General features: G+C 39.5%; 1 pseudogene; it reads left to right on the forward strand.

The window, feature by feature from the left end:
- The window catches only part of LOC125931410 (ferritin heavy chain-like), a 32,105-nt pseudogene extending 12,385 nt beyond the window's left edge, over positions 1 to 19,720 (forward strand).
- The last annotated feature ends 1,328 nt before the right edge of the window (positions 19,721 to 21,048 follow it).

Below are 21,048 nucleotides of genomic sequence, written 5' to 3' on the forward strand. Positions count from 1 at the left end.
TATAAATATAAATATAAATATAAATATAAATATAAATATAAATATAATAAATCACAGGGGCATCTGGGTGGCTCAGTTGGTTAAGTGTCCAACTTTGGCTCAGGTCATGATCTCACAGTTCATGAGTTTGAGCCCCACGTTAGGCTCTCTGCTGTCAGCCTGCTTGGGATCCTCTGTCCCCCGCCCCTACCCCACTCACGTGTGAGCACGCACACACACAGTCTCTCAAAAATAAATGAACATTTAAAAAATTAAAATAATTCACAAAGTATGGCTGATAAATAAATCATAAGGATCTCCATGATGCCCTCCTCTTAGTGTCCACCTTCTCGTCTAACACCTTCATCCAGACCATGGCTGGGACACGTGACTTGTTTCTAAATAATACAAATGGCCAAAGTGATGAGACGTTACTCCTGTGATTAGGTTACGCTGTACAAACTTCATTTTGTTAGTGGCCTGGCTTCAGAGACTCCTTGCTGGCTTAAAGTAAGTGGCCATATTGGGGAAACCTACATAGGAAGGAACCGGGGGTGGCCTCTATGACCTGACGGCAGCTGCCAGTCAACCTAAGGCCAGGGGGCCCTCTGTCTTCAAAACCCCAGGAGACTGAACCGCAATCACCCGAGTGAACATGAAAGCAGATTCTTCCCCAGTTCAGTCTCCAAATGACTACATGGCACGCTTGGGACCTTGACAATCACCTCGTAAGACCCCACAAAGAGGACCCAGCTAAGGTAGGCCTAGGCTTCCGACCCACAAAAACTTTGAAATAATAATAAGTGTCATTTGTTAATTAAAAGACAGTTAGATGGTGAGGACCCCTTGCCAAAAATAAAAACTTTAGTTTTAGAATAAAATACACAGGGGCGCCTGGGTGGCTCGGGCAGTTAAGCATCCAACTCTTGATTTCAGCCAAGGTCATGATCTCACAGTTGTGAGATCGAGCCCTGAGTCAGGTTCCATGCTGGGTGTGGAGCCTGCTTAAGATTCTTTCTCTCCCTCTTCCTCTGCAACCCCCCCCCCCAAAAGTTTAGAATAAAAAACAAAAACCCTTTCTGGCTACAAATAGATAGTAGGGATAGTTGATTAAAGTCTCCCGGTTTCTGCCAACATAACCATTTCATTTTCCATGGGCTGTGTCCTTGCTGGGTGCAAAGCACCATTACTGGGCTCTAGGAGAGAAGAACAGGAATAAAAGCCAAGATCCCATGCCCTTGAAAAACTCGCAAGCTGCTCAGAGACACCAAATATACAAAATGAAACAACTTACAAACAAATGCCAAATAATATGTCACTTGTACTAATGCAAATTAACAAAGATGTGGGGAATTTCATCGGAAAATAACAGGCGTTTTAAAATTAATTTCCATCCAGCTTTAGGTGTTTTGGGTGCTTACATTTGATTGTGGATATGCCTGCTGTTCTGAGGGTTTACCTCAAAACAAATAGGAACACCACAGTGTGCCTCTTATCCCCTCAATTCTTCCAATGCGCTGTAGGAAAGAAGCTGGTTCATTCTGTCATATCAATGATGCAAAGTTTATCTCCCCTCCCAATGGCTCCAGAGCAGAGGTGAGAGGGGAAAAGCTGAGATTTTATGGACTCTTCTACTTCCTGAGCACCGCTGTAACTGAGGACATAAGCTTCAGGAGTTTTATTCTTAAAAAAATACATGCTCATTACAAAAAAAAAATTAAATTATAAATAAGGAAAAAGGAAAAATAAAAACCTACAACCTAGCCCAAGCAAAATACAGTTTGAAAACTTTGGGGTAATCGACTTCCAGAGAAGATGGTTGAGTAGGAGGATCCTAAGCTCACCCTTGTCCCAAGAATACACTTAGATAACACCCACATCAGTGTAAATAACCCACAAAACCTGAAGACTGGCAGAACAGACCCTCCGCAGCTAAATGTGGAGAAGAGGCCACATCGAAGAGGGTAGCAAGGGTGGAGACGCAGTCAGAGGCTAAACGGATCCATGGGACTCTCCACAGGAGGGAGGGACAGACCCGCAGGAGAAAGAAACAGACCCGCACACAAGGCAACCTAGGCACGGGGAACCCACACGAGGAAGATGAATCCCTGTAACATTTGGCTTTGCATACCAGAGGGGCGTAATTTCATGAGTTCTTATAATCAGCAGAGCTTAACACCTGGAACTTTGAAAATCAGCTGGCTTAGCTCTGGGAGAGCCAAGAGGGTGAGAGGAAACTGAGTCCCCACCCTTAAAGAGACAGCACAACAAACAGGTCCCAAATGAAAGAACGGGACAAAAATCACAGCAAGATAGTTAAACAAAATGGAGATAAGGCATATGCCTGACAGGGAATTTAAACTAATGCTGTTAAAGACACGCACTGGAGTTGAGAAAAGAGTAGAAGACTTCAGTGAGACCTTCAAAAAAGAGCCAGAAAAGATTAAAAAAAAAAAAAATCAGAGATGAAGAACTCAAAAACTGAAATGAAAAATACACTAGAGAGAAAAAACAGTAGACTAGAGAAAGCAAAAGAATGGATCAGCAAACTGGAGAACAGAGGAATGGAAAGCAATTAAGCTGAATAATAGAAAAAAAGAGAATAAATGAAAAAACATCGAATAAATGAAAAACATCGAACATAATAAAATATGCATTATAGGGATCGAGGAGAAGAGAGAGAAAAGGTGGAGGAAAAATAATTTGAAGAATTTGAAGAAATAATTTCAATAACTTGAAGAAATAATAGCTGAAAACTTCCCGAATGTGGGGAATGAAAGAAAAATCCAGATCTGGGAGGCACGGAAAGGGCCCAACAAAATCAACTCAAGGAGGTCCACACCAAGACATAGTAATCGAAACAGTAAAAGGTAGTGATAAGAGAAATTTAAAAGTAACAAGAGAAAACAGGTGCATACAAGGGAAACCCCATAAGGCTATCAGCTGATTTTTCAGCAGAAACTCTGTAGGTCTGATGGGAGTGGCATGATACATACAAAATGCTGAAAGAAAAAAAAAAACTTGCAACCAAGAATAGTCTATCCAGCAAGGCTATCATTCAGAATCGGAAAGATAATAAGTTTCCCATGCAAACAAAAATTCAAGGAATTCATCACCACTAAAGCAGCCCTACAAGAAATGCTAAAGGGGATTCTTTGAGTGGAAAGGAAAGATCGCAAATAGGAGCAAGAAAAGTAGGAAGCACAAAAGCAGTTAAAATAAGTACCTATAAAAACCAGTCAGGGGATTCACACACACAAAAAGTATAAAGTATGACACCATATACCTAAAATGTGGGGAAAGGATGAGAGTAAAATCAGACATAAACAACCATCAACTTAATATTGACTGATATATGTATAAGACGTTATACATAAATCTAATGGAAAAAAGAATCAGAAACTGGTTATACAGATATGCAAAGAACAGAGAAAAACAGAGAAAGGAATCCAAGTATATGACTAAAGAAAGTATACAATTTAATGGTTTTTATTACATTCACAGAGTTGTGGAACCATGTAAAATTAATTTTAAAACATTTTAATCACCACCAAAAGAAACTCTGTACCCATCCCGTTTCCCCTCAAGCCCGTTCCAAAGCCCTCAGTAACCAACTAATCTACTTTCTGTCTCTATGGATTTACCTATTCTGGACATTTCATATAAATGGAATCATACAAAACGTGGCCTTTTGTGACAGGCTTCTGTCAGTTGGCATAAAGTTTTCAAGATTCATCCAAGTCGTTGCATGGATCAGTCCCTAACTCCCATTTATGGCTGAATAATATTCTCTCACAGGGCTATACCATAGTTGGCTTATCCATTCACATGTTGATGGGTACTTGAGTTGTTTCCACTTTTTTGCTATTATGAATAACACTGCCATTAACATTTACGTACATGCTTTTGTGTGGGCATAAGTTTTAATTTCTCTCCAGTACATACCTACAAGTAGAACTCTAACTTCTTCAGAAATCAACAAATTATTTTCCACAGCAGCTGCACCATATTACATCATCAAGAGCGATGTATGAGGATTCCAATTTCTCCATATCTTCCCTGAATTTATTTTCCATTTTGGTGATTATAGCCATCCTAGTGGGTTTTAAGTAGTAGTCTCTAATTGTGGTTTTGAAAAAAAAAATTTTTAATTGCAGTTTTGATTTGCATTTCCCTAATGACTAATGTGAACGTCTTTTCACATGTTTTCTGGTCACTTGTAATATCTTCTTTGCAGAAATATCTGATCAGATATTTTGCCAATTTTAAATTGGGTTGTATTTTTATTGCTGAATTGTAAAAACTATTTATATATGCTGCTTAAAAAGTCCCTTATCAGGGTGCCTGGGTGGCTCAGTCAGTTAAGTATCCGACTTCAGCTCAGGTCATAATCTCGTGGTTCATAAATTTGAGCCGTGCATCAGGCTCTGTGCTGACAGTTCAGCCTAGAACCTGCTTCAGATTCTGTGTTTCCCTCTCTCTCTACCCCCCCCCCCGCTCATGTTCTTTCTCTCTCTCAAGAATAAACAAACATTTAAAAAAATAAATAAAATAAAAAGTCCCTTATCAAATACAATTTGCAAAATTTTTCTCCTGTGTGTTGTAGTTTTTGAGACAGAGAGAGAACATGAAGTGGAGGGGCGGGGGGAGAGAGAGAGAGAGAGAGGGAGAGGGACAGGGACAGGGACAGGGAGAGGGAGGGAGGGAGGGAGGGAGGGAGGGAGAGAGAACTTCAAGCAAGCTCCACACTCAGCATGGACCCCAACACGGGCTTGATCCCGCTACCCTGGGATTGTGACCTGGGCTGAAATCAAGCATCAGATGCTCAGCCACTGAGTCACCCAGGTGCCCCTGTAGGTTGTACCTTCATTCTCTGCCAGTGCCTTCTGATGCAAAAATTTTGATGAGATTCAGTTTGTCAATTGTTTCCTTTGTTTTTGTGCACGTATGCTTCAGGTGTCCTGAGAAACTATTGCCTAATACAATTTCATGAAAATTTATGCCGAAGTTTTCTTCTAAGAGTTTTGTAATTTTCATTCTTACATTTAGTTCTATGATCCATTTTTGAGTTGTTTTTTTTTATATAACACAAGGCAGGGATTCATTCTTTTGCATGTGCATATCCAATTGCCCTAGCACCATTTGTTAAAAAGACCGTTCTTTGACCCACTGAATTGTCTTGATACCCCTGTCAAAATCAATAACCATAAATTTGAGAATTTATGGACTCTCAGTTCTAATCCACTGTTCTGTACGGGAGGCTGAATAGTGGCCCCCAAAATATGCCCACATCCTAATCCCCAGAAACTATGAATATGTTGCCTTATAGAGCCAAAGGGACTTTGTAGATGTAATTAAGATCTTGAGATGGGAAGATTTCATAGGAATCTAGTGGGCATAATGTAATTACAAGGATCCCTGTAAGAGACAGACAATAGGATCATAGTCAGTAGGAGGCAATGACTATGGAAACAAGAGACCGAAATTAACACAAGGAAGGAGCTATGAGCCAGTAATGTAGGCAGGCTCTAGAAGCTGAAAACGCCAAGGAAATAAATTGGCCTCTCTGAGCTTACAGACACAACCAGCCCCAAAAAACACTTTGACTTTAGCCTCGTGAGACTGATTTTGAATTCGTGACCTCCAAAAGCATAAGATAATAAATTTTTTTTAGAGCCACTGAAATTGTGGCAATTTGTTACAGCAGTAATAGGAAACTAATATAGTCTGTCTATCCTTATGCCAGTACTACATTGTCTTGATTACTATAGCCTTGTAGTAAATTTTTAAAAGAGGAAGCACAAGTTCTCCAACTTTGTTCCTTTTATTTATTTATTTTAATTATAGGCATAACAATATACAGCAGAACTCTAGGACTTATTCATCATGCATAACTAAAACTTCATACCTGTTAAACAGCAACTCCCTACCGTTTTGGCTATTCTGGCAAACTACATGATGTTAATAGCTCAACAGTCAATTGTTTAATTGGTACCAAAATTCTCATTGTTGGATATTTGGATTGTTTTCAATAGTTCGCTATCACAATAACTGCAAAATATATCCTTTGAGACCGGTTTTTTTTTTTACATTTATAATTATCTCCTTAATTTCTGTCAAAAATACGCATTTTTGAGGCTTCTGAAAAGGCCTAAATGACCTCCAGAACTCTATTCCTACCAATAGTATATGTGAGTATACTTTCCCTATACGTTCATCAATCCTGTTATCAAATTGTCGACTTAAAGATTAGAAGTTTAGATGCGAAAGACAAAGCTATAAAGTTAGTATAAAAATGTAAAAGAATAGTTTTATGACCCGGGGGCAAGGAAGTATGTCTCAAACAAACCTTAAAAAAACCCCAGAGATTATAAAACAAAAACTGATGAAATTAATAAATTCAAATTGAGGACTTCAATTCAACAAAGCATAAGAGAATCACAAAGTCAGTTGACACGTGACGGAATGGAAAACATTATTTGCAATGTCTAAAGCTGATAATGGATTAATATCTCGAACATTCGGAAAAGCCTTCAATTTTATAATTCTAGTACAAAAGTGGGCAATGATTATAAGCAGGCAATTGAGAAAAGAGGAAACCCAACAGTCTGAAAAGCACAAAGAGATATGTTCTAATTCACAGGCATAAGGAAAACACCAATTAAAACAATAAGATAGCACTTTCTCTATTAAACTATCAAAAATTATAACGGAGAATAATGCCAAGAATTGGCATCAATATGCAGTATAGAAATCTACACGCACTGCTGGTGGGAGTGTAGATTGGTGGAGCCAAGATGAAGAAAAATCTGGCAGCAATTAGATCAGGAATATGTCTATCCTAAGACCCAGACATTCTGCTCCTGAATATACATCCCAAATAAATTATCCCATTATTCCAGAGGGGTTGTGGCAGTATCCGGAAGTAAGGTGTTTTGAGCCACCTAGATGTCAATACCTCGGAGAGATGTTAGGGAAAAAATATGGTATATGCACATCAGGCAACAGTTGGAAGCATCAGACCAGATAAGAGCATAGAAATAAAAATGAATCTTAATATGAAGGCGCTGAACTAAAAAATTTAAGAAAAGCAATGAGATGTGTAATACACACGCATTTGTATACATTCAAATATATGCAAACAGAATTGACAGCTCAATAACAAACTCATATGTACAGAGTCAACTGATTTCTGACAAAGGTAACAAGATAATAAGAAGGGGGAAAAGAGAGTCTTCTCAATCAATAGTACTGGAAAAAAAATACATTTTTTTTTTTAAATTTTAACGTTTATTTTTGAGAGAGAGAGAGAGAATGCAAGCAGGGGAGGGGCAGAGAGAGAGGGAGACACAGAATCAGAAGCAGGCTCCAGGCTCTGGGCTGTCAGCACAGAGCCCAACGTGGGGCTTGAACTCACAAACCGTGAGATCATGACCTGGGCCAAAGTTGGACGCTTAACTATCTGAGCCAGCCAGGTGCCCCAAAAATCCCTATTTGTAAAGAACAAAAAATTAACCTGAAATATTAACCTCACTTCATACACAAAATCTTTTCAAGATATATCATAGGGGCACCTGGCTGGATTAGTCAGCAGAGCATGCGATTCTTGATCTCAGGGTTGTGAGCTCAAGCCTCATGCTGGGTGTAGAGATTAAAAATAAAATCTTTTTTTTAAAAAAGATGTATCACGGGGCGCCTGGGTGGCTCAGTCGGTTGAGCGTCCGACTTAAGCTCAGGTCATGATCTCACAGCTGGTGAGTTCGAGCCCCGCGTCGGGCTCTGTGCTGACAGCTCGGAGCCTGGAGCCTGCTTCGGATTCTGTGTCTCCCTCTCTCTCTCTGCTCCTAACCCACTCACATTCTGTCTCTGTCTCTCTCAAAAATAAAGAAACGTTAAAAAAAAATTAAAAAAAAGATATATCATACACTAAAAAATAAAAGCTAAAACGATAAAGCTTTTATAAACTCAAATTAATGTTCTCAAAATGGAATGTTTACCCTCCCAGAGGTACCAATAGTTCAAAAAGGACTTCATGAAAAGCAATGTTTATCACAAATGAAATACTAATGATGGAGTGTTAGTTTTCTATTGTCACAAAACAAACTGCCATAAACTTAGTGGCTTAAAACAATATCCCTTTGTTATATCACAGTTCAGTAAACAGAAGTAAGTACAAGCAATCTCAAGTCTCACAAGGCCAAAGTCAAGGTGTCAGCCAACTAGGCTCCTATCTGAAGGCTCTAGGGCATAATCCACTTTCAGATGCATTAAGGTTGTTGACAGCATTAAATTTCATTTGGCTATAGGACTGAAATCCCTGATTTCTTTTTCAAATTTATTTATTTATTTTGAGAGAGACAGAGCACGACCAGGGGAGGGGCGGGGGGGGGGGAGAGAGAGAGAGAGAGAGAGAGAGAGAAAGAGAGAGAGCGAGCACGAGCGAGCCCCAAGCAGGCTCCATGCTGTCAGCATGGAGTCTGACACAGGGCTCAGTCTCACAAACCAAGAGATCATGACCTGAGCCAAAATCAAGAGTCAGATGCTTAACCAACTAAGCCACCCAGGCGCCCCAGAAATCCCTGATTTCTTGCTGGGTCTCAGCCGGAAATGGCTCCCAGCTCCTACCTAGAGAACACTCTTTGGTCCTTCCACATGCACCCGCACCCCCACAAATCTTCAAAGCTACGAACACTTCATTGAATCTGTCATGTACTTTGAATATGACTTCTCCTTTTGGTAGCAACTAGAGAAAACTCTCTGCTTTTAAAGGACATACCTGATTGAGTCAGGCCCACCCAGATAATCTCTATATTATAACACCAACTGACTTGGAACTTTAATTACCAAAATAATATTACAAAAGATCTGAATGTTAAATTGGCATTGGAATCACAGCCCAGAAAAATTAACCAGAACATGTGGGCTAGGCCTAACAGCTGACTGCCTACTGAACAGGACCCAGAGTCTACTAACATACTGGATAAAAGGTCCAGAAAACAAATGAAAACCAATCATTACACAAAGAACCAGGAAAATCACAACTTGAATAAGAAAAGACAATCAAGGGGCGCCTGGGTGGCTCAGTCGGTTAAGGGTCCGACTTTGGCTCAGGTCATGATCTCACGATTAGTGAGTCCGAGCCCCGCGTCGGGCTCTGTGCTGACAGCTCGGAGCCTGGAGCCTGCTTCAGATTCTGTGTCTCCCTCTCTCTCTGGCCCTTCCCTTCTCGAGCTCTGTCTCTCTCTCCCTCTCTCTCAAAAATCAATAAACATTAAAAAAATTAAAAAAGAAAAGACAATCAAGTGATAACAACACTGAAATGAATCACAGGTTGAAATTATCTGACAAGAATATTAAAGCAGCCATCATAAAAACGTTTCAACAGCCAAATACAGATTAGCTCAAAAAAATTTTAAAAAGTAGAAAACCTCGGGGTGCCTGGGTGTCTCAGATGGTTAAGCGTCTGACTTCGGCTCACGTCATGATCGGGCTCTGTGCTGACAGCTCGAAGCCTGGAGTCTGCTTCATATTCTGTGTCTCCCTCTCTCTCTGCCCCTTCCCTGTTCATGCTCTGTCTGTCTGTCTCTCTCTCTCAAAAAATAAACAAACATTAAAAAAAATATTTTTTAATTTTAAATTTTCTAATTAGAAAACCTCAGCAAAAAAGTAGAGGTTATAAAAAAAAGAAGAAAATGGAAATTATAAAGCTAAAGAAAAACACAATAAACTAAAAACAAAAAAACACATCTCCAGATGGGTTCAACAGCACAGTGGAGATGACAGAGGACAGACTCAGCAAATTCAAAGAGAATGCAGAACTCACCAAACACTGAACAGAATTTACTTGATAAGAGAGAAAATACAGACTAATGAAGAGAGACTCAGAGACCTCTAGGACAATAAAATAGATGCAACATTCATGTCATCAGAATCCCAGATGCAGAGGAAAAAGAAAGTGGGGCCAAAGATACAATAGCTGAAATTCTCCCAATTTTGGCAAAAGAAGAAAAGTTACAGATTCAAGATGTTGAATGAACCCCAAACAGTACAAAGCCAAAGGAACTCACGCCAAAATACATCACAACTAAACTTCTGAGAGCTAAAGACGAACAAAAAATCTTGATGGCTGCCAGGGTTTTTTGGCACATTATCTACAGAACGGGGACAATTTGAATGACAGTAGACTTCTCCTCTGAAACACGGAGGCCAGAAGGAAATGGCGCAACATTTTTTCAAGTCCTGGAAAAGAAATGTCAACCACAAATTCTATATCTATGTCTATATTCTATATAGTGAAATTATCCTTCAGGAAAGAAGTGGTAACATCATTGTCAGACAAAGGAAAATGGAAAGACTTTAGTATCAGGAGACCTATCTTTAAAAAATGGCTACATCAAGTATGTATGTATGTATGTATTTACTTATTTATACATACTCTTTAGGTGAACTTGATTTTTTTTAATTTTCATTTATTTTTTTCATTTATATCCAAGTTAGTTAGCATCTAGTGCAACAATGATTTCAGGAGTAGATTCCTTAATGCCCCTTCCCCATTTAGCCCATCCCCCCTCCCACCACCCCTCCAGTAACGCTCTGTTTATTCTCCATATTTATGAGTCTCTTCTGTTTTGTCCCCCTCCCTGTTTTTATATTATTTTTGTTTCCCTTCCCTTATGTTCATCTGTTTTGTCTCTTAAAGTCCTCATATGAGTGAAGTCATATGATGTTTGTCTTTCTCTGACTAATCTCGCTTAGCATAATACCCTCCAGTTCCATCCACGTAGATGCAAACGGCAAGATTTCATTCTTTTTGATTGCCGAGTAATACTCCATTGAATATATATACCACTTCTTTATGCATTCATCCATCGATGGACATTTGGGATCTTTCCATACTTTGGCTATTGTCGATAGTGCTGCTATAAACATGGGGGTGCCTGTGCCCCTTCGAAACAGCATAACTGTATCCCTTGGATAAATGCCTAGTAGTGCAATTGCTGGGTTGTAGGCTATTTCTATTTTTAATTTTTTGAGGAACCTCCATACTGGTTTTCCAGAGTGTCCGCACCAGCTTGCATTCCCACCAACAATGCAAAAGAGATCCTCTTTCTCCACATCCTCATCAACACCTGTTGTTGCCTGAGTTGTTCATGTGAGCCATTCTGACCGGTGTGAGGTGGTATCTCATTGTGGTTTTGATTTGTATTTCCCTGATGATGAGACTGTTGAGCATTTTTTCATGTGTCAGTTGGCCATCTGGATGTCTTCTTTGGAGAAGTGTCTATTCATGTCTTTTGCCCATTTCTTCACTGGATTATTTGTTTTTTGGGTGTTGAGTTTGATAAGTTCTTTATAGGTTTTGGACATAAACCCTTTTATCTGATATGTCGTTTGCAAATATCTTCTCCCATTCTGTCAGGTGCCTTTTAGTTTTGCTGATTGTTTCCTCGCTGTGCAGAAGCTCTTTATTTTGATGAGGTCCCAAATAGTTCATTTTTGCTTTTCTTTCCCTTGTCTCCAGAGACGTGTTGAGTAAGAAGTTGCTGCGGCCGAGGTCAAAGAGGTTTTTGCCTGCTTTCTCCTCGAGGATTCTGATGGCTTTCCTGTCTTATGTTTAGGTCTTTCATCCATTTTGAGTTTATTTTTGTGTCTGGTGTAAGAAAGTGGTCCATGTTCCTTCTTCTGCGTGTCGCTATCCAGTTTTCCCAGCACCACTTGCTGAAGAGACTGTGTTTATTCCATTGGATATTCTTTCCTGCTTTGTCAAAGATGAGTTGGCCCTACGTTTGTGGGCCCATTTCTGGGTTCTCTATTCTGTTCCCTTGATCTGAGTGTCTGTTCTTGTACCAGCACCATACCGTCTTGATGATTACGCCTTTGTAGTACAGCTTGAAGACCATAAAGGAAGTTTTTAAAAGAGAAGCAAACGATAAAAGAATTGGATGGGAAGCAACGGATAGAAAGATGAAGCAATGGAAACAGCATACATACATATTCATTAGGCTTATCCCTCTCCTCATGAGTTTCACAAATCATGTTTGATATTTAAAACAAAAGAACTAATATCATCTATCAAGGCAATGACATTTGAAAGTGGGGAAGGAGAAGGAACCAAAATCAAGGCAAGGCTTCATACTTCATTTGAAGTATTAAAACGCCAATGCCAGTAGACTGTAATAAGTCACATATGCATATTGTGAAACCCGGAGCAACAGCTACAACAATGACACAATAAGATACACGTAAAAATTCTAAATAGGGTGCCCGGGTGGCTCAGTTGCTAAAGCATGGGACTCTTGATCCCAGGGTCATGAGTTCGAGTCCCACGTTGGGAGAAGAGTTTACTTAAAAAAAAGAAAAGAAAGGAAACATCAGAGCAAAGGAAAACCTGGCAGTAAAGAAGGACATTCAATGCTAAAAGGATTAATCCACCAGGAAATCATAAAGATCCTAAATGTGTACACCAAAAGGCAGAGCCTCAAAACACATGAAGCTAAAACTGATCAAGCTGAAAAGATTAGTTGGCAAATCCAAAATTATAGTTGAGGACTTCAACACCCACCTCCAAGCAAGCGACAGGAGTGCTAGACAAAAAATCAGCAACACAGATCACATGAACACCACACTCAACCGACAGGAGTTAACTGACATGCAAAGAACACTCCACCCAACAGCAGAATACCCAGTTTTTTCAAGAACCGTGGAATATCTACAAATATAGGCCATATTCTCGGCCATAAAACAAATTTTAAAACTTTAAATTATACAGCGTATTCTCTGACAATAATGGAATCAAGCTAGACATCAGTAAGAGAAAGCCAACAGGAAAATATCTAAACACATGAGAACCAAACAGCTCCCTTTTAAGTAAGCCGTGTGTCAAAGAGGGAGTCTCAAGGGAAATGCAAAAGTACAACAAACTGAATAAAAAAAAACATGTAACACATCAACTTGGGGGGATGCAGCCAAGGCAGTGCCAAGAGAGAAATTTATAGCAGTAATGATCACATTCCAATGAAAGATTTCAAGTAAACAATCTACTTTCCTATCTCAAGAAAACACAAGGAAGAAGAAAACAAAGCGAGCAGAAGGAAGGAAATACTAAGTATCAGAGCAGGGATCAACGAAATTAACAGCAAAACAATAGAGAAAATTAATTAAACAAAAAGGTGGTTCTTTGGAAAAATCAGTAAAGTTGATAAACCTGTAGCAACACTGAGAAGAGAAAAAGAGAAGAAACAAATCACCACTATCAGGAATAAAATAGAGTCTGCTACTACCGATCCCGCGACCGTCAAAAATAATAAGGGAACACAATACTACAAACAACTTTATGCCCATAAATTCAACAAGTTAAAGAAATAGACAAATTCCTTGAAAACAACAAACCAGCAAAACTCAAACAAGATGAGCAAGCTGAATAGCCTTACCACCACGAAAGAAACTGAATTTGTAATCAAAAAGTTCCCCAAAAAGAATTCTCCAGAACCACACTGCTTCACTGGCGAATTCTACCAAACATACAAAGAATGCATTCATGCCGGAACATAAACTGTTCCAGAACATACAAATGAGGAAGCATTTCCCAACTCATTTTAGGAGGCCATTATTACCATAAACCAAAACCAAAGTACAAAAAAAGAAAAGACCAATATCATTAATGAAATTACATGCAAAAATCCTCAACAATAGTCAACTAAATCTATCATATGTGTATATATATATATATATATATATGTATATACATATATATACGTGTATATACATATATATACATATATAACATATATGTTTTATATATATAGATATATAGATATAGATATATAGATATATCTCATGACCAAGTGGGATTTTCCTAGGTATACAAGGCTGGTTCAGCATTTGATAGTCAATCACTATAATCCACATTATCAACAAGATAAAAAAGGAAAATGCTATGATCCTATCAACTGACAGAAAGTATGACAAAATCCAGTACACATTCAGGATTTAAAAAAAAAAAATCTTGGCTCAGGAAAGAGGAGTATTACCCTCAACTCAATAAAGAACATCTAGAAAAAGCCTACATCTCACATTGTACTTATTGTAGAAAGACTGAATACTTCCCCACTAGGATCAGGAATAAGACAAAGATTTTTTTTTTAATTAAAGCCTTTTCATTTTAATTTCAGTATAGTTAACATAGTGCTTTATTAGTTTCAGGTGTACAATACAGTGATTCAATAATTCTACATATTAGTCAGTGTTCATCATGATAAGCGTACTCTTTAATCCTCATCACCTATTTCACCCACCCCCCCTTCCTCCCTCTGGTAGCCATCAGTGTGTTCTCTACAGTTAACAATCTGTTTCTTGGTTTAAGATAAGGATTTTTTTTTAAATTTTTTAAAGTTTATTTATTTATTTTAATTTTTATTTATTTATATATTTTTAATAGGAAATTTATTGTCAAATTGGTTTCCATACAACACCCAGCGCTCATCCCAACAGGTGCCCTCCTCCATGCCCATCACCCACTTTCCCCTCTCCTCCACCCGCCCATCAACCCTCAGTTTGTTCTCAGTTTTAGTCTCTTATGGTTTGCCTCCCTCCCTCTCTAACTTTTTTTTCCTCCTTCCCCTCCCCCATGGTCTTCTGTTAAGTTTCTCAGGATCCACATAAGAGTGAAAATATACAGTACCTGTCTATTTTTGAGAGAGAGTGAGCACACGCACAAGAGTGCATGCGAGTGACGGAGGGGCAGAGAGAAAGGGAGACAGAGAATCCCAAGCAGGCTCTGTGCTGTTAGCCCTGAGCCCAATGGGAGGCTCAAACCCATCAACTGTGAGATGATGACCCGAGCCAAAACCAAGAGTCAGATGCTTAACCCACTGAGCTAGCCAGGTGCCCCAAGATAAGGATTTTTTCTCACCACTGTGATTTAACACAGTACTGAGAGTTCTAGCAATTACAGTAGGAGATATAGATACAGATATAGATATAGATATAGATATAGATGTATGTATGTATATATACATAGGCATACAGAGTGGAAATGAAGAAACAAAATTATAACTCTGCAAATAATATGAAATTGCAGATTTTATCATAGAACACGTCAAGCAATCTACAAAAAGAAAAATAAACTCCTAGAACCAGGAGTGATTTCATCAAGGTCAGAAGATACAAAATTAATGTGCAAAAATAAACTGCATTCCTGTTTGCTAAGAATGAATATGCAAAGCCAGATATTAAAAATGCAATATTTAAAATTACTCTAAATAAAATGAAATACATAGATTTACACCTACCAAAACATGTACAGTTGATCCTTGACAACACGGGGCTTAGGGGAGCCAACCCTAAATAGCCAAAACAATCTTGAGAAAGAACAACAAGGCTGGAGGTATCACAATCCCAGATTTCAAGATATACTACAATGCTGTAGTAATCAAAATCCTTGTATAACTTTTGAGTCCCCCAAAACTTAACTACCAATAACCTGTTGACTGGAAGCCTTACCAACAACATAAGCAGTGGGATAACACATATTGTGTATGTTATCTTACATATTGTATTCTTACAACAAAATAAGCTAAAGGAAAGAAAATATTAATAAGCAAATCATAAAAGGGGCGCCTGGGTGGCTCAGTCGGTTAAGCGTTCGACTTCAGCTCAGGTCATGATCTCACAGTCTGTGAGTTTGAGCCCCGCGTCAGGCTCTGTGCTGTCAGGTCAGAGCCTGGATGGAGCCTGCTTCAGATTCTGTGTCTCCCTCTCTCTCTGTCCCACCCCCACTCACTCTCTGTCTCTATCAAAAAAACGAATAAACGTTAAAAAAAATTTTTTTTAAATAAGCAAGTCATAAAAAAGAAAATATATTTAAAGTACTATAAAAAAAATCCACGTATAACAAAGTAGCAGAAAGAGACATTAAGAAAACACCACCATTTACAATTGCACTAAAAAGAAGAAAATACTTAGAAATAAACTTAACCAAAGAGGTGAAAGACCTGTAACTCAGAAAACTATAAAACACTGAGGAAAGAAACTGAAGATGATGCAAACAAATGGAAAGATAGTCCACCATGGATTGGAAGAATATTGGCAATTGTTAAAATGTCCATATTACCCAAACCAGTCTGCAGATTCAATGCAATCTCTATGAAAACACCAATAGCATTTTTCACCTACCTAGAACAAATAATACCAAAATTTGTATGGAACCACAAAAGATCCCAAAGAGTCAAAGCAATCTGGAGACAGAAGAACAAGGCTGGAGGTATTACACTCTCAGATTTCAAGATATACTACAAAGCTGTAGTAATCAAAACAGTATGGTCCTGGCAAAAAAAAAAAAAACAGACACAGATCAATGGAAAAGAATAAAGAGCTTCAAAATAAACCCACAATTATATGGTCAATTAGTCTATGACAGAGGAGGGGCGCCTGGTGGCTCAGTCGGTTAAGCGTCTGACTTGGGCTCAGGTCCTGATCTCATGGTTCATGAGTTCAAGCACCACTTCAGATCCTCTGTCTTCCTCTCTCTCTACCCCTCTCCCACTCATTCTCTTTCTCTCAAAATAAATAAAGTTTTTTAAAAACTACAACAGAAGAGGCAAGAATATACAATGGAGAAAAGACAGTATCTGCAATAAACTGTGCTGGGAAAACTGGACAGCTACACGTAAACGAAACTAGACCACCTTTTAACACCCTACACAAAAATAAACTCAAAATGGATTAAACACCTACAGGCACCTGAATGGCTCAGTTGGTTAAGTATCCGACTCTAGATTTTGGCTCAGGTCATGATTTCCTGGTTCATGAGTTCAGGCCCCACGTCAGGCTCTGCCAGGGCAGAGCCTACTTGGGATTCTCTCTCTCGCCCTCTCTCTCTGCCCCTTCCTCCCTTCTCTGTCAAAAATAAATAAGCTTGTAAAAAAGACTTAAATGTGAGACCTGAAACCATAAGAATGCTACAAGAGAACAGTCAGTAATTTCTCTAACACTGGCCACAGCAACATTTTTCTAGATGCGTCTCCTGAGGCAAGGAAAACAAAAGCAAAATGTAATTACTGAGACTACTTCAAAATAAAAAGCTTTTGCACATCAAAGGAAACCATCAAGAAAACAAAAACTACTGACAACCTACTGAACGGGAGAGGATATTGCAAATGATGTATCTGACAAGGTGTTAATATCTATGATATATAAAGAACTTATACTCAACATGGAAAAAATCTGATTAAAAACTGGGCAGAGGACTGGAATAGACATTTTTTCAAGGAAGACATACAGAGGGCCAACATACACGTGGAGAGATGCTCGACATCACTAATCATCAGAGAAATGCAAATCAAAAACCACAATGAGGGGCGCCTGGGTGGCTCAGTCAGTTAAGCATCCAACTCTTGATCTTAGCTCAGGTCTTGATCTCAGGGTCATGAGTTCAAGTCAGGTCATGCTGGGAGTCTACTTAGAATCTACTTAAAAAAAAAAAATGAGATATCACTTTACCTGTCTTAGAATGGCCAAAACTCAAAAAGACAAGAAACAACCAGTTTTGGCAAGGATTTAAAGGAAAAGGAACTGTTGGTGAGAATGTAGATTGACAGACTCAATATGGATAACAGTGTGGAGGACCCTCAAAAAATTAAAAACAGAAATATGATAAGACCCAATAATTGCACTATTGGGTATTTACCGAAAGGAGACGAAAACACTAATTTGAAAGGATATATGTACCCCTATGTTTACTGAAGCGTTATTTACAATAGCCAAGATACGGAAGCAATCTAAGTGTCCTTCAATAGACAAATGGATAAGGAAGATGTGGCCATCTGTATGATGGAATATGATGCCACCATAAAAAAGGATGAGATTGTGCCATTTGAGACAACGTGGATGGACCTAGAGGCTATTATGCTAAGTGAAATAAGTGAGACAGAGAAAGACAAATACCATATTATTTCACTCATAAGGGAAACCTAAAAAAAAAAAAAAGAATAGACAGAAAGCAACATCAGACCTATAAATACAGAGAACAAACTGATGGTTGCCAGAGAGGAGGAGCTTTGGGGTTGGGCAAAATGGGTAAAGGAGAGTAGGAGATACAGACTTCTAGTTATGGAATGAATAAGTCATGGGAATAAAAGGCACAATGTATGGAATATAGTCAACGGTACCGTGACGGCAACATATCAGGAAATATGGTAACTTCACTTGAATTGAACACAGCATAATGTATAAACTCGTCAAATCGCTATGGTGCACACCTGAAACTAATGTAACATTGTGGGTCTACTAAAAAAAAAAAAAAAAACTGCACATAAGCAGACCTATGCAGTTCAAAGTGTCTTGTTCAAGGATAAGTTGATATAGAAGACCTGTATGCTAACAATTACAAAATGCTGATGAAAGAAATCAAAGATCTAAAGAAATGGACATATGTGTCCATACCATGTCCAGGGGCTGGAAAACTCAACAGAGTGAAGATGTAAATTCCTCCAAATACACACACAGGTTTAATGGAATCCCTATCAAAATCCCAGCAAGAGTTTTTTGTAGCTACAGGTTATTTTTAAATGTATATAGAAAGTTATGGGCCCTAGAATAATTCAAATAATCTTGCCTCAAAATACTCAGTCTCCACTGTGAGTCACTGCAGTTTTGTGTTTCTTTTTTTTTTTTTTTTTTTAACGTTTATTTATTTTTGAGACAGAGAGAGACAGAGCATGAACAGGGGAGGGGCAGAGAGAGAGGGAGACACAGAATCTGAAACGGGCTCCAGGCTCTGAGCTGTCAGCACAGAGCCCGACGCGGGGCTCGAACTCACAGACTGTGAGATCATGACCTGAGCCAAAGTCGGACGCTTAACCGACTGAGCCACCCAGGAGCCCCTGCAGTTTCCTGTTTCAATAGTATGTTGGCAGAGCCCGGCACTCGTCCCCCACCCCAGCTCTCCGCTCAGAGCCAGCCCTCTGCCATCTCCTCACGGTGCCCGTGAACCTCCCCACCGCCCCCGAAGCCACTCCAGCACCACGCAGCCACGCACCCTGTCCTTGGCCATCCTCAGCCACCGCCCTGACGACCGCCTCCCCCTCAGGGGTGTGCCAGAACTACCACCAGGACTCAGAGGCCACCCTCAACCACCACAGCAACCTGGAGCTCTACGCCTCCCCCGTCTACCTAACACGCCTTACTACTTTGACCGCAAAGGCGTGGCCTTGAAGAACTCTGCCAAACGTTTTCTTCGCCAATCGCACGAGGAGAGGGAACATGCCGAGAAACTGATGAAGCTGCAAAACCAACCAGGTGCCCGAATCTTCCTTCAGGGTATCAAGGAACCAGACCCTGATATGACTGCGAATAGAGTGTGCATTACATTTGGAGAAGAGCGTGAATCACTCACCCCTGGAACTGCACGAACTGGCCACTCATAAAAACGACCCTGTCCGAAGGACTTCACGGAGACGCATTACGTGAACGAGCAGGTGAAATTCACCGGAGAAGTCGGCGACCACATAATCAACCTGGGCGAGACGGGGGGCTCTGGAATCTGGCAGGGCCAAGTGTCTATGACAAGCACACCTTGGGAAACAGTGATAAGGAGAGCTATGCCTTACGCTGTCTTCCCATTGCCTCAAGGGTGACCTCCCAGGTCAGCGGGGCAGTGCGTGCATATTGGGGTTACGTTTACCTTTTCTCCAAGTTGTACCAAAACATCTACTTCTTTCATTTGTACCACTCCTTGAAATAAAGTAATTTGGTAACCCCCCCCCCCACCCTGCAACAAAATAATCTTGCCACACAATCCAAACGTGGGAGAAATCACTCTCCCTGATATAAAAGCTTACTAGACAGCTTTAGTAATGAAGACAGGTGGCGTTGGCAGAGGAAGGCACACATACGCCAATCAAACGGAAGAGGGAACCTAGAAATCGACCCAAAACAAGATATTCAACTGATTTGTGAAAAAAAAAAAAAAAACAACAAAACGCACAAGCAATTCAACAAGCAAGGATTCTCTTTTTAAGAAATGGTGCTAGAGGAATCAGACACCCACAGGAAAAAAAAAAAAATCAACCTAAACCTCATACATTAGAAACATTAACTCAAAATGGAACACCAGAACATTAACTCAAAATGGAACACCAGAATAAATCTAAAGCGTAAAACTATACAATATTTTTAATGGGAAAAAAAAAAAACTTCAAGATTCATGTTAGTGGAAGAGTTCTAAATGCGACACTAAAGGTATGGTCGTTAAAAAATGTTAAATTGAGCTACATCAAAATTTAAAACTTTGGCTGTGCGACTCAGTTACGAGGATGGAAAGATAAGCAACAGTCTTAGACACAGTATTTGCAAACCATGCATCTGAGAAAGGACTCATGTTTACATTTTTTTAAAAATTGAACAAGAAATCAAACAATGAACATACATTTCACTGAAGAGGATATACAGATAGTAAGTTATAAGGTGTTCAACATCATGAACCATTAGGGAAATGCAAATTAAAACACAGTGAGCTATCACAACATGCCTATGAAAGTGTCTAAAGTAAAAAAAACAAAAAACAAAAAAAACAGCGACAATACCAAATGCTGGCAAGGATGCCCAGAAACTGGATCATTCACCCATTGTTGGTGGGAATGTAGACGTGGCACATCTATTTTGGAAAACAGTATAGCAGTTTATTTAACATTTATTTATTTTTGAGAGACAGAGAGAGACAGAGCATGAGCAGGGGAGGGGCTGAGAGGGAGGGAGACACAGAATCCGAAGCAGGCTCCAGGATCCCAGCTGTCGGTACAGGGCCCGACACAGGGCTAGAACCCAACGAATCGCGAGATCGTGACCTAGGCCGAAGTCAGCCGCTTAACTGACTGGGCCACCCAAGCGCCCCAGTGTGGCAGTGTATTTAAAAGCTTAACATTCAACTTTAGCTTAAACATACCATATGACCCAGAAATTGCATTGCTGGGCATTTATTCCAGGGAAATTAAAAAGTTACATCCGCACAGAAAACTGTACATTTAAGTTTATAGCACATTATTACGATAGCAAAACCTGGAAACAATCGAA

This window comes from Panthera uncia, chromosome X (assembly GCF_023721935.1).
Source record: "Panthera uncia isolate 11264 chromosome X, Puncia_PCG_1.0, whole genome shotgun sequence".
NCBI classification, from domain to species: domain Eukaryota; kingdom Metazoa; phylum Chordata; class Mammalia; order Carnivora; family Felidae; genus Panthera; species Panthera uncia.